This window comes from Choloepus didactylus, chromosome 18, assembly GCF_015220235.1.
Source record: "Choloepus didactylus isolate mChoDid1 chromosome 18, mChoDid1.pri, whole genome shotgun sequence".
Taxonomy (NCBI): Eukaryota; Metazoa; Chordata; class Mammalia; order Pilosa; family Megalonychidae; genus Choloepus; species Choloepus didactylus.
In genome coordinates, this window is record NC_051324.1 from 46698802 (window position 1) to 46713395 (window position 14594).

At 39.6% G+C, this 14594-nt stretch overlaps 2 pseudogenes; one reads left to right on the top strand and one right to left on the bottom strand.

Annotated features, from left to right (window-relative positions):
• Positions 1-3401: 3401 nt before the first annotated feature.
• Positions 3402-5389, top strand: LOC119514535 (annotated as a pseudogene).
• A 6572-nt stretch (positions 5390-11961) lies between these two features.
• On the bottom strand, positions 11962-13432 carry LOC119513827 (annotated as a pseudogene).
• Between the last annotated feature and the right edge of the window lie 1162 nt (positions 13433-14594).

Genomic DNA, 14594 nt, shown 5'->3' on the forward strand with positions numbered 1-14594 from the left:
GAGGCTGTGCCAGCAGAATACAGTTATCCAAATCCTTGCAAACATTATATATTAAACGTCTTCATTTTTGTCATCCTGATGGGTCAAAATTTCTGTCTCTGTTAAATTAAGTGAATTTCCCCTCTTTTGACCAGTTGCATTTGTTTCCCCATGTCTCAATCTGTTCATGGCCTTTTAAATGGTTGTTGTTGAAAGCATTGTTGGAATGGTTTGTTATGCACCATTACTGTAGCAAAAGCCAACTAAGACTTATTTCTATCAATAAATTCAGTAAATGTTAACAATAAGTTTCAAGGAAACATTTTGTTAATTTTTAAACTTCATTAAACGATCATGTGGCACACTCAAATGGGCTTAACTGAAGAAAATTTAAATAAGGGACTGTGTTCAGAGATGTGAGCAGGGTCCAGGGAACCAGCGGACGGTGGAGTGTTCAGAGACTAGCAACAGCGGGAATCTGTCACCATCTGAGGCTTGAGGACGTCAGGGGAGGGAGCAGTGATATCTGAACCCAGGATATGTGGTTATGGAAAAGGGGCTGCTCCACAGGGCCTGCGGCCATTCCCCTCCTCACTTACTGGTTCCTCCCACCAACTGACTGGAAGCCAGAGGACAACGGAGCATGACTATAGTGGTCTTTCCTAAGCACTGAACAGGGTGGAGAAAGGTGGAGGACAGAGCTGTAAGAACCAACAGAATAACCTGCACTCAGTCCCATTCGCAACTGGATTAGTCAGAGTTAAGATGATAGCTATTTTGAAACAACCCTCAAATCTCAGGAGTCTAACACAATAAAAGTTTATTTCTTTGCTCAGGCAAAGACCATTAGGGCTGTTCCCCGGTTGGGTGGCTCTGTTGGGTGACTTTCCTCCAAAGGGTGATTCAGGGAGTCACACTCCTTCCATCCTGTAACAACTTCAGCAACATGTGGCCTCCAATGTCACCATATAATAGCAAAAAGCTGATGGGGAAAGCAAGCCAAATATCTAACCCCCTTGGCCCAGAGTGGATACATATAATTTCTGCTCCCTTCCATTAACTACAGCTGGTCACTGGGCCCACCTATCCAAAAGGGGCTGGGAAAGACAGCCGGTTCCTAGCAAACACTCTAGCTACAAGCTATAGTGGACTTCCCATTGTGGAAAGGGAGTGCAAATATTTTGGTGGTCAGATAGGTGCCTTAAGTTAATTAGTTAATTAACACATTTTGAGTTGCATGCTTAAAGATAATCTTTTATTTTTCCTTTTTAAAGCTCTTCACTTGCCTGATCTGACAAGCAAGATCTACTCTAAGTACCTAAAGCACACAGGAAAATCTAATAGATTAAATTGATAAAATATAGTAATTCTCAAGTTCTCATAAAACATTCCATCACTATTTATAAAATAAGTATATTCTCATATGTTTCATTTTTTAAAAAATCACAAGTCTAGAATTAATTACCTAATTGCTTACTAACACACAAATTATTAATGAAAAATCATACAAAAAGTACTAATACAATGTGTTTGATTTATTTTATCATCTCTATATTTAATGCTAATTTTCCAGGGGTTAAAATAAACTTAATTACTAAAAAAACAACTTCACTCTACCCAGTAATAATTAGGGTCACTGTAACTGAGAAGTTAGGATTTAAGGACTGATTATGATCACCAAATCATTACATAGACACTCTTTTTACTTTCTGGTATATTAGAGTAGACAGAGGGAAATACCTGAAACCTGACTGTAATTCAGCTGCCTTGATCTCTGATAATGATTGTATAGCCTTTATCTTGTGCCTTTGTGATTGTAAAAACCTTGTGACTCACCTTCACTTGTACTCATTTATCCAATTTTTCTACTTTTAGAGTCTTATGATCACTAAAGACAGCCCCTAATGTTTATTAATGAAGGGTCTTGGGTTAGCCCAGAACTAACCACCCCAAGTACAAAGTTATCTTGATAACCAAAGCTGGATATAACCAAAATGGGCCCACCTGTCATGTGCAGTAGCTTAAACTTTAACCTACAAGTCACTTATACCTCATTATAATGCTAAAAATCACACGCATCATCATATTAAGGCTGCCATTTTCTTATATACATTCTGTGACTAAGCATTTAATCAATCTGCACATGCTCAATAATTAGATCACCTCTAATTACTTCATCTGGGGACACTGTGCTCATTAGCCTAAAACCTGCCCATCTTTTAATGCTATAAAAGTATCAGAATTATTGCAGTCTAGGGAGACAGATTTTGGACCTATAGGCCATCTGTTCTCTTGCTTCGTACCTAGCAATAAAACTCTTTCTTTGATACCTCAGTATCTCAAGAATTGAGAATTGGAGCACATTGGGCCAAAGAATCCACCATCTCAGAAGGCTGAGCTGTTTTATCAGCCAAAAATTTTTGACTGACTTCAAGACTCTGTTCTCCCCAATGGTTGTGTCAAGCACTGCTCCCGCCAACCTATCCCCATTTTTTTTTGGAGGATAGAACATTTTTTATTTAACATTTCGTTAGCTTAACTTATAACATGTCAATATTTTACCCCAATCACCACAAAAGATGGAGCTGATACTTTTTTTTTCTTAACTTTTTTTTATGGAAAATTTCACACATATACAAAAATAGATTAGTATAAGGAACTCTCATGTACCCATCAACCAGTTTCAACAATTCTCAAGTCATGGTTAGTCTTGTTTCTTCTCTACACCCTTACCCAATTCCCTCCTCTAGTATTATTTTGAAGGAAATTAGGGTGTGGCAAGCTCTTTTAAAAAAAAATGCTTAGCCAGCTGGAAATTGCAATTTTATAACTTATAATTGGGGAGTTCCCACAGGACCTGTTCCTTGAACCCATGCTATACCATTACCTAATTCTTCCATTAAATTTGAGTATACTGAAGTCTTCACCCTTGCAAGACTGCAGCTAAATTCCTCACTTTTTGGATGGATTTTGCATGTCTTTCATTTTCTTAAGGGGCAGTAAGGTAAGGTGGTGAGGAGAGTAAGAACACAGGCTCTGGAGACACTGTCTGGGGTCAAATTCCTATTCTTTATAGCTGTGTGATCTTGGGCAAGTCCGTCAACCTCTCTGAGCCTCAATTACTTCATCTGCAAAATGATGATGGTAAAAGACCTAATTCACAGGACTAGTAAGAATATTAAACGAGGCCCCATGGACCCCGCCCTGCCTGGTGGCCTGGCAGTTTGGTCTGAAGCAGCTGAAACGGTTTTGAGCAGAGTGGCTTTCTGCCCCTCCGCGCCGCCGCGGGCCGCGCGGGGAAGCTCTGGAGAGGCGCGGACAGCCGGCGTGGGGCACCTCGGTCCTTCACTGTGGGGCGCGGCGGCGGCAGTGGCGGCGCCGACTCGCGGAGCCGCACGACGTCCTAAAATAAATCCATCGGAATGACACCTGCTCAGGTTACTTTCGAAATAAGAGGAACTCTTTTACCAGGAGAAGTTTTTGCAATATGTGGAAGTTGCGATGCTTTGGGAAATTGGAATCCTCAAAATGCTATGACTCGTCTTCCAGAGAATGAGACAGGTGAAAGCACCTCATGGAAAACAGCCATGTACTCAATGGAGGAGTATCAGTTCGGTATGGCTACTCCAAAGGGTGCTTCTTAGAACCAAGGGCTATCGGTGGTCCATGTCAAGCATAGTTCACAAGTGGGAGACTCATCTACAACCACGATCTATCAACCCTTTAGAAAGTGAGATTATTATTGACGATGGACCATTTGGAATCCACAGTGGTGTTGCAACTCTGGATTCTGGGTGGCTGACGTGTCAGACTGAAATAAGATTGCATTATTCTGAAAAACCTCCTGTCTCAATAACTAAGAAAAAATTTTAAAAATCTAGATTTAGGGTAAAGCTGACACTAGAGGGTCTGGAGGAAGATGATGATAGGGTATCTCCCACTGTTCTTCACAAAATGTCTAATAGCCTGGAGATAGCCTTAATAAGTGACAATGAGTTCAAGTGCCAGCATTCCCAGCCTGATTGTGGGTGTGGCTACAGCCGGATAGTTGGACCGAGTATCGCACGCAGACAATGGAGCCAGATAACTGCAACTAACCTTTGATTTTTTTTAGGAAGACCTCAGTGAACCTATAGTTCAGAGCGATTGCTCTTCCCGGACTTGGGGGAATAGCGTGTCTGTTATCATCCACCATTGCCGAAAGTGGGAAGAGTGCTGGAGTTCTCACTCTTCCCATCATGAGCAGAAATTCCAGAAAAACTATAGGCCGAGAGTCGACTATGTAATTATTAAGCCATTGCTGGGATACAATTGTGACATGAAATCTTTGTTTTCCAAGTATTAGAAGCCAAGAATAGTATTGGATGTTGGACATCGAGGTGCAGGAACTCTACAACAACTGCCCAGCTTGCTAAAATTCAAGAAAATTCTACTGCTTCTTTAGGAAATGCTGCTAGTCATGGTGCAGCATTTGTAAAATTTGATGTACACCTTTCTAAAGATTTTGTGCCTGTGGTATATCATGATCTCACCTGTTCTTTGACTATGAAAAAGAAATGTGATGCTGATTCAGTTGAATTATTTGAAATTCTGGTAAAGGAATTAATATTTGATCAACCCCAGTTGTTAAAGCTTGCTCACGTGACCGCATTAAAATCTAAAGATTGGAAAGAATCTGTGACAGGAGGAAAATTCGTTCTCTGAAAATCAGCCATTTCCTTCTTTTAAGATGGTTTTAGAATCTTTGCCAGAAGATGTAGGGTTTAACATAGAAATAAAGTAGATTGGCCAACAAAGGATGGCATGTGAGATGGTAACTTGTCAACATATTTTGACATGAACCTGTTTTTGGATGTAATTTAAAAAACCATTTTAGAAAATTCTGGAAAGAGGAGAATAGTCTTTTCCTCATTTGATGCAGGTATTTGCACAATGGTTCAGCAAAAGCAGAACATATATCCCATATTATTTTTGACTCAAAGAAAATCTGATATTTACCCTGGACTACAGATCTCAGACAACTTCCATTGCAATGAGGTTTGCAATTTTAAAATCTACTGGGAATAAATGCACATATTGAAGACCTGCTCAGAAAACCAGACTAGATTCAAGAGACAAAGCTAAGGGACTAGTGATATTCTGCTGGGGTGATGACACCAATGATCCTGAAAACAGAAGGAAACTGAAGGAATTTGGAGTTAATGGTCTAATTTATGATAGGATATATGATTGGATGCCCGAACAGCCAAATATATTCCAAGTGGAGCAGTTGAAACGCCTGAAGAAAGAATTGCCAGAGCTTAAGAGCTGTTTATGTCCCACTGGTAGCTGCTTTGGTCCCTCATCTTTGTGTAGGGAGCCCAATACCCACGTGGATGCCAACAGCTTCAGTAATGTGGAAAACGCTTAGTTTTTATCGCACAAGGCCATTTCAGGGTATGCACCACTGTTTTGGATGTTCACTTTCATTATTGAGCATTGTTTATCTACGCCTTTTGGGTTTCTCAATCCACTGAAGCAATAATGAAGTATTTTACTATTTTACTACATCTTGCTATAATTTCAAGTATACTGTTTAAATCACTTGGCCAGGTATACTTACCAGTCAGTCTCTTTACAATGAAAAATGAAAAGATTTATTGCTTGGTAATATTTTAAACTAAATATGTAAACTTATAGTGTTAAACAGATGTTCATTAAATGCATAACATGTGAAATTAAAATATATTATATAAATTTCTTAAACTAAATATGTAAACTTATAGTGTTAAACAGATGTTCATTAAATGCATAACATGTGAAATTAAAATATATTATATAAATTTCTTATATTTATACTTGTAGCTTTTCATTTGATCAGTTCTGAAATCTTTTAGCACTTGAAGAAAATGACTATGTGTAATTATAGCTGACCATGGAAAAAATAAATACCTCAAGTGCAAACATTTGCACTGGTGATTCCAATTGCACAAATCTTTGTGCCATCTGTGCAGATATGTATTTTTACATGGATTGACATGCACATGTACCATTTTCATTCAGTATGAACCTTGCCACTGCTGCCATTTTACCACTAAACCAAAGCAGTGCCTGTGTAAACAGCCTTCCAGAGTGCAAGAGAAAATTTAATTGTCCCTGATACTCTGATGGTACCAGTTGAACAAACCTTGCACGACTGGCCCTGCATGACTATCTCATCATTTGGGTGTCATTTATAAATCCAGGTTGGGGTTACAGTGTCCCTAAGGTAAGTTATAGCTTCTCATACTGTCATCTAAGGTGTGGCAGCCCAGGGTTGGGGACCTCTCCTAAGCAGGAATAAGACTACAGGCACATAATAGCTGCTTAACCAGGGCAGAGGTTAAGAAAGTAAACAACCTCCCTGGAAGGAAAAGGAGATAATCACGGATGTAAAATGGCGTTGATTATATCTTAGTCTTAAACATTAATCTTAGTAAAACATCAGGTCTGAAGCCCCTTTCATGATTATACTGAGGCCTGATGTCCTCATATTATATGGAATGTCCTTGTTCTAAAATCATATACATATTGCCCCTTGCACTCCCATCACTGATAGAGTGCTATTCCTCCACACTGGCTGCCACTGGAGAATCTCTCCTGTTCATAAGTCCTAATAAATCTGTGTCTACTTCTGTGCCTGGTGTGTTTTTCGGTCTCACAGCAGCACCAGCCCATACTTTGCACAAACTTGATCTGGGCCTGAACACGTGGGTACTTATCAGATGACAAAAACCCCTTTCAGGTAGGCCACTGTGTCATTGCAGATGTGAGGACCTACTGCAACAAGCCCTGAGCTGTCTTTACATGTTCTTCTTCCATGCTCACGTCATCAGCCAAGGTGGTCGTGGCCAGGGGTTGGTCGTCAGGTGACAGTGATTTATACTCCTCGTCAGCAGAACTCTCAGGGCTCCCTCATCTGCTAGCCAAGGAGCCAACCCACTGTAGTCTCACTTGGCTTTTGCCGAAACCTGCCTCTAATGTTCCTCCTTTCCCACTCATTGTAACCGCAGACCTCAGGACATTTCTGTGTAACTGACTGTCCTTGATCACCAGCGAATATTTTATCTGTGGTTACCCCCACCCATTAGAGGGAAGCAATTGTGCTTTTCCAGTAGCAGAGAAGAGTGAACAACAACCACAAAATGTTTTTCTTGGCTTTATGGAGTCGTTTCCTATCTCTAACTTTGTCCATCAACACAAACACTAAGGATCTCAGGGACCACATTCAGGGGTGAAGGTTCACAAAACACTTCATCAGTCAGGTCCACTCCCATCCACCAGATTCCTGATCCATTCCTAACTGGTTGGCCTGCAGAGTCTTGTCTGTCTTTCTCCAAAAGGGGATTGTGACCGTATCAATATCTGGGAGGAGGAGATTAAAAATCCTAAGTAGTCAACCTATCAGTAGCAAGTGGGGCCATTCCTGCCTGTTGTGTGGTCTCTTTTACTGCAAAATGACTGAGTCAACTTTTGACAACATTTGTATGAATTACAAGCTTTGTATCAGGAACATAGTGTTTCTTACTTTGTAGAAAAAAAAAGATGGGAAGTTAATGTTTAATTGGTACAGAGTTTGTTTGGGGTGATAGAATAGTTTTGATAATGGATGGTGATGATGGTAGTACAACAATTGTGAATGTAATTGATACCACTGAATTGTATATTTGAAAGTACTTAAATGGGAAATTTTATATATGTGATCACAAAACTAAAAAGACAAGCAAAAACCATAGAACTGTACAGCTTAAAGAGTGACTCCTAACGTAAACTATGGACAAGAGTTAACAACACAATTATAATAATATTGGTCATCAATTGTAACAAAGTTACCACACTAATGTAAAATGTTAATAGAGAAAACTGGGGGGAGTGGGGGAGGGGTACAGGAACTCTGCTTAATGCATGATTTTTCTGAAATCTACAGAAAAGAAAAGAAAAAAAAACAGCAGTTTTTCCTTGACTGCCAGAGAAATTCATTGTTGTAAATCCACCTACATTGTTTCAAGACACATTACTTGGCGAGCCTGCCCTGAAATTTCTTGGGGCTTACCGCCACTCCTGCTGGCAGCAGCCAAGGCCACTACAAATGAGACCTTGTCACATCCTGCTGAACCAGCAGCAGGACTCACCCAGGAAGAATAGATAGGGGGAGACCTTGCTGGGCCAGTTGAGATTCCAAAGAAAGAGGCACCGAACACCAGGGTAATCAGTCCCAAAGCATTTATTAGGGGAACTTACGTACAGAGAGTTGCAGCCACCTCGTGAAGCAGACAGAAAGACTGGCAAGAAGTTCACCTGAGTGTGTCGGCACCTATGGCAACTGCTCTACAGGTTATATATGGTTGGGGAACAAAAGTGGTTAAATACCAAGGGCTTGTGTGCAAGTTTTGGGAAAACAGGTTGGTATGTGGTGTTTGCTCAAAACACGATGCACTCATAGCAGGCAGCCTTCAAGGTTTTAGCAGCCAAAGCTCAGTGTATGTGTCACATAGACCTCTAGCTTGCCAACCAAGAAGCCATTAGACAGTGGAAAATTTTGGACATCGAGGAATTTTCTAACACTTTATGAGAATTCTCAATTCAAACATGTAACACATTTCAATACCAATTACACATTTTTACAGCATACAATTCATACAGTGAATTGGCTGGAGCCTCACTTGTAAAGTTACTTTCACTGTTTTACCCCCCCTCTTCACTGCCAGTTTTTTGCTCAAACTCTTTTAGGCCCTTTCTTAAAGAAACACAAGCACTTCAGGAGCTACATAGTAGCTGGAAGCTCAAGGAAGATGAGGGGAGGGCGTAACACAGAGAGAGCAACTTGCACTGGGAAGCACAGCTTTATACTTATTTTTGGTTTAAAGTGGCTATTCACTCAGCCTCAAGTGCACTTTTAACAACTTAAGGCACCAACAGAGTGCCACCGATCGAGTCCGACCTCTAGCCTCCTGGCCTCTGGAAGCTTATCGATAGGGATACACTATTGGATCCCAGGAAGTCCTACTTGCTAATGCAGTCCCACAGCCCCGAGTACGTAGGAGAGTGGCACGACCCTACTCCTCCCCTGTGGCCCCCACTTAGATGAGGGCTCTGTGTCCAGATCCTAGGGAATGGCTACTATCCCCTTTCTGTCAAGGGTAATGTAACTTTAAGGGCCCTACACTGGGCACCAAATTTGTCAAGCTCGTTCACACAAGACAAGGTAAGGCCAAGGCCAAGTCCTGACTGATTTGACCAATAAAAATACAACAATACACTTTTTGATCTAGACAGTTTATTACTTACTTGAACGGTGAAAATAAGAATAAGCTAAAGGTGCCAGTTCCCCACGATCCTTGTTGCACACACCAAAAAGGATGACATCAAAACAAAAGAGCTGGATGGCTGCAAAGGATGTGGCATAGATACCCCATTGCTGAGGAGCCAAATCTAGCCTGCACCTAAGTTATTTTATACTCTGCTACGCTATTCTGAGGGAGGGTAGGCATAAAGCCCCAGCCTGCCCTGAACCCGAGGGGCAATGAGAAACTGCTGCATGATGGTCTCTGGGGAGACAGGGAGTAAGGGGGAGATGGCTTCCCAGCAGCTCCTTATAGGCTTCCCGTCCTCTCCTGTTCTGGGTGTATCACAAGGCGCCAAGACCAGACTCAGCTAAGCTGCAGTTCCAGGCTTTGCCTGAGCCCATACTTGCAAGGTCGCCACGGCGCTGGGGCACAGCTGTTCCCCTACAGGGATATAGAATGAACAAAGGTCCCTACCTGCATGGAGCGTAGGTTTAGTGACGGATGCCAGAAAGTAAATAAGTTAGAAGCTACAACAGTGATTACCTTTGGGGAAGAGGGACGGGTAGCGATTGGGAGGAGGCGTGAATGGGCTTTCTGGGATGCTGATAATATCCTTTCTTTTTTTTATCATTTAATAAATTGTTTATTTGTAAATCAATAAATAATATATGCATACTAAGCCTAAAAATTTAGACAATCAAGACTGCATTAGTAATAGGCATTTAGAATGAGATTCCATTTGCACATAGATGTTTTGTAAACAGCATAATCAATGCATACATGTATCTGAAAGTACATTAAATTATCTTATACTGCTAACTCTCCTTAGAAGGGAGGTATTCTGCTTAGTTCTAGTTGAACTATCATTAATTCCAAATTAATTAAGCTTTACTATATTTGAGAGTAGCTCTGGCTCAAGTACTGATACCTTCAGTCATTTGTTTCCTATTTATATATGTATACATGGGTAAGTTGTGTATGCATGCTGTTTTTCTGAAGTCTGTCTATAGTAATCTACTGCTAATAACAGATACACAAAGTTGCTATGTAAAATTATGCCCCAGTTTTATTCTAAACTCATAGTTCAGTTGATTTTATTGTCCTCAACCTGTAATACCTAGGAGAAAAACAGTGGGACCTTAAATCAAAACTCAATTCCACTTATAGCTAGAAGTAAATACCTGAAACTATCAAATTTCAAACCAGTAGCCTTGACACTTGAAGACGATTGTATAACAACGAAGCTTACAAGGGGTGACAGTGTGATTGTGAAAACCTTGTGGATTGCACTCCCTTTATCACAGTGTATGGATGGATGAGTAGAAAAATGGGGACAAAAACTAAATGAAAATTAGGGTGGGATGGGGGAGATGATTTGGGTATTCTTTTTTACTTTTATTTTTTATTCTTATTCTTATTCTCTCTGGTGTAAGGAAAATGTTCAAAAATAGGTTGGGGTGATGAATGCATGACTATATGATAGTACTATGAATAGTTGATTGTACAACATGGATGATTGTACGGTATGTGAATATATGTCAATAAAACTGAATTTAATTTTAAAAATTCCACTTGTCTAAAGGTTTGATTATTCATACTATTTTGCTGAAGTCTCGTACATAAATATAAATCAATAAATTACACAGTTTGAGAGATATTTTAGAATCCTATGACTCTGCCATTCTTGAAGGAAAATGATGCATAATTTCTGGATAATTTAGAGAAAAGTTGACCTTTCCAGCTATTTTTAAAATGAACAGTTCTTCTGTTTATCTAATCTCTGAATTTATCTTTCTGAATTCACTGGTTTCTAAAACTGGCCTTAAGCAAAGGTCTGAAACTTAAGCAACTAATAGGGATGGTGTAACCCAGCCCAAAAAGTACTCCAAAGTGTCTCAAACTGATTTTCACTTAAGAGAAATAATCGATTCCCACCAAATCCTGAAATTATATATCAGGTTGGACACACCCCCTCCCTGCAGGACAACTCCACATTCTACTATAGAGCTTTAAAAAAAGTCGTCGTGTGGGTAAATGATGGCTGTTCTCAAAGACTTCTCAACGGACAACATCATCACCACCTATCCCTTACTATACCAAAGAGGCTGGAGAATAAGTGGTCCATTTCTACTTCTATAGCACCAAATGTAACCACCAATTTCTTTTTTACCTGTAAAGAGTATTTTAAGAGGCTCTGAAAGAGCAGAGAAACTAAGGATCAGAAGGATTAAGGGTATCTAAAATTGAATTATTAAATCTTTCACACAAACTTAATCTCCTTACAAGAAAAATGCTAAATAAGTTACATTTAAATGTCCTATTTGCATTTTTTAAAAATCAGATACTTCTCATTTAAGAGAAAGTGGAAATTATTTAAAATATGAGGGGAAGGAGTAAAGGATGAGCTATGTATCCAAGTCAAATTACCTTAAATCCCAAATATAAAATATAAACATAAATGAAATTTTCCTAAAAGGAAGTGAATATTCACTAACCTCCACCCCCTTCCCATGTAGGTAAATTACACTGAAGAGATCTACAAGGACCAAGACATCCACATGGATTTTCTCACTTTGATAAAAAAATAAAAATAAATTTCATGTTGCCAAAATAACTGTATAAACATTTAGGGTTATATAGTTAGATATATAGAATTCTACTTTTATAAACAAGTTGTCTAGGGGAAATAAGTTAGCACAATCATTTGAATTGGTTGCCTAATACTACACAGGGCTTATTTCTTTTTGCTTCTTTGCACACGTCAAACATGCCATAAGATATCCTGTTTTGCCATGGACGATGCAACCATTTTTAGGTCGGCCTTGGCAAATCACACAGGGTTCAATGGCATCAAGGAGAAAACTAGATTCCACCTTTTCTTCTTTATCTTGTGTTTCTTCCCTCTCAAACTCTCTGACATCTTCTTGACTGCTATAAATGATGCTACCAGAAGTTGATGGCTGAGAATAGTCCTCAATTTCTTGGGATTGGGAGGCTTGTGTGATTTTTATCATCATTTTCCTCAACACATGACTCTTTAGAGTCATTACTGTCATTTTTTTTTTTTTTTTTTTTACAATCAGGAACATCAAAGCCCTCTTCTACATGTGTTGAGTTTCTAGTTTAGCTCTCTCAGATATTTTTCCTTTATCCTTTCCTGTATCTTCAGGAATCCAATTCTCCTGAAGGGCCCAACATCTATTGCAATGCGTTGGAAGGGGAGGATTCATTCCATTGCATGAAATACACTTCCAACAGTCAGCTAAGGAAATGTCAGATCTTCTTCAAATGAATTTATATCACTCTCTCCTGCCTGATATACAGTAACTCAATACACCTCGTCATCTTCATCTGAGAGTTCTTGTCCTTCATCACTAAGGCTGTAAGCTTCTGAATCGAGAGATTTAACTTCAGATTCCACACTGAATTGATCTGAAACTGAATCCTGATCTACCCAATCACCAGAATGTGCAGTTATACCAGCACCAAGGTCTGGATTTGATGGAGTCTCTAAAGATTCACTGCTACTGCTTCTTTCACGGCATATCTCCCTTATTACACACAGAGCAAGGCTTTCATCAAAGGAAACGGAAATGCTATCAGATTTGTGGTGCTTTTTGTTGTTCACCAGCTAATTCATCTGAATTTTCTTCTGTCTCACTAATTGCCCTCCTTCTAGATGAAGTAGTTGGTCTAGAAATTTGAGGATGAGTTCTCTTCCTGCAGCTCTTGCATAAGATCCTTTTGCTCGCTGTCATCGTCAAGGCGACACCTGTTTTCACTCACAGATGTGCTTGAATCTGATAGTTCCTGCTGATTGACCACTAGCAGATTTCTGTAGATCACTGTATATATTTTCCTGTGCTCTTCCACAGAGATGTTTGGCACTCCAAACAAATCCCCTAGAAGATCATTTGAACATATACAATACACTGTTGCTTCTCACCACATAATCGTTTAGCCATGATATATTAGCCAGGATAAACTATAATCTCTTTCATTGTGTAAATGTGTTTGTGTGTGCCAACAGACTTTAACAACTTCAAAAGCAACAGCTTTGGTCTAACCAGGGTCTCTTGCTCCGAAGCAGTAATCTGTGCCGTACTAACAGCACCATCAGTAGACACGGATATGTTGGGATTGCACATTTGCCATGTGGGGATTTTCGTGCCCAGAGCTGGGGTCTCCTGAGCCTCCCCCATTCTGTTCATGGGGCACGGGGAAGCCGGACGTATTGGGCCTCAGCGGCCATTCCACTGGTGTACCCAGGCCACCGCGGCACTCCACTGTGCCAGATCAGGAGAAGGAGGCTCCTGACCAAAAGCATCAGACCCTTGATCAGCAGGCTCAGGACTCTCCCTCAGGCGCAGTGTCTTGCTCTATTCCCCTTCCAGTCACACAAGGCCACCATTATCCTCTTTCTTGACCTAGGTGTTGGTTATATGAGTATGTTTACTTTGTGATAATTCATTGATCAATTCACTTATGATTTGTGTGCTTTCTGTATGGGTTAGTCTTTATTTTAGCATAATTTTATTGAGATATGTTCACACGCCACCATACAATCCATCCAAAGTATACAAGCAATGGTTCACAGAATCATCACATAGTTGTGTATTCATCACTGTGATCATTTTTAGAACATTTGCATTACTCCAGAAAAAGAAATAAAAAGAACAAAGAAAACCCCACACATCCCATACCACTAGCCCCCCCACCCTTATTGACCACTAATATTGCACTCTACCCGACTTTTTTGATAGTCCAATAGATAAACATTTTATTTATTCTTAAACATTTGTAATCTTTGATCACATTGTGTTTACTCTTTTTTTTATTGAATTTTATCGATATATATTCACATACCATACAATCATCCATGGTATACAATCAGTTGTTCACAGCATCATTATATAGTTGTGCATTCATCACCACAATCAATTTTTGAACATTTTCATTACCACACACAAAAAAGAATAAAAATTAAAAGTTAAAGTAAAAAAGAACACCCAAAACATCCCATACCCACCATTCCTCCCTATTATTCATATACTTTTTGTCCCCATTTTCTACTAATCTGTCTATACATTGGATAAAGTGAGTGGGAGCCGCAAAGTTTTCACAATCACACAGTCACAGTGTAAGCTATATAGTTATACAATCGTCTTTAAAGAATAAAGGCTACAGTTTCAGTTATTTCCTTCTAGCCATTCCAATACACTAAAAACTAAAAAGGAATATCTATATAATGCATAAGAATAACCTCCAGAATGACCTCTCAACTCTTTATTTTGTTTCATTTCTCTTCCG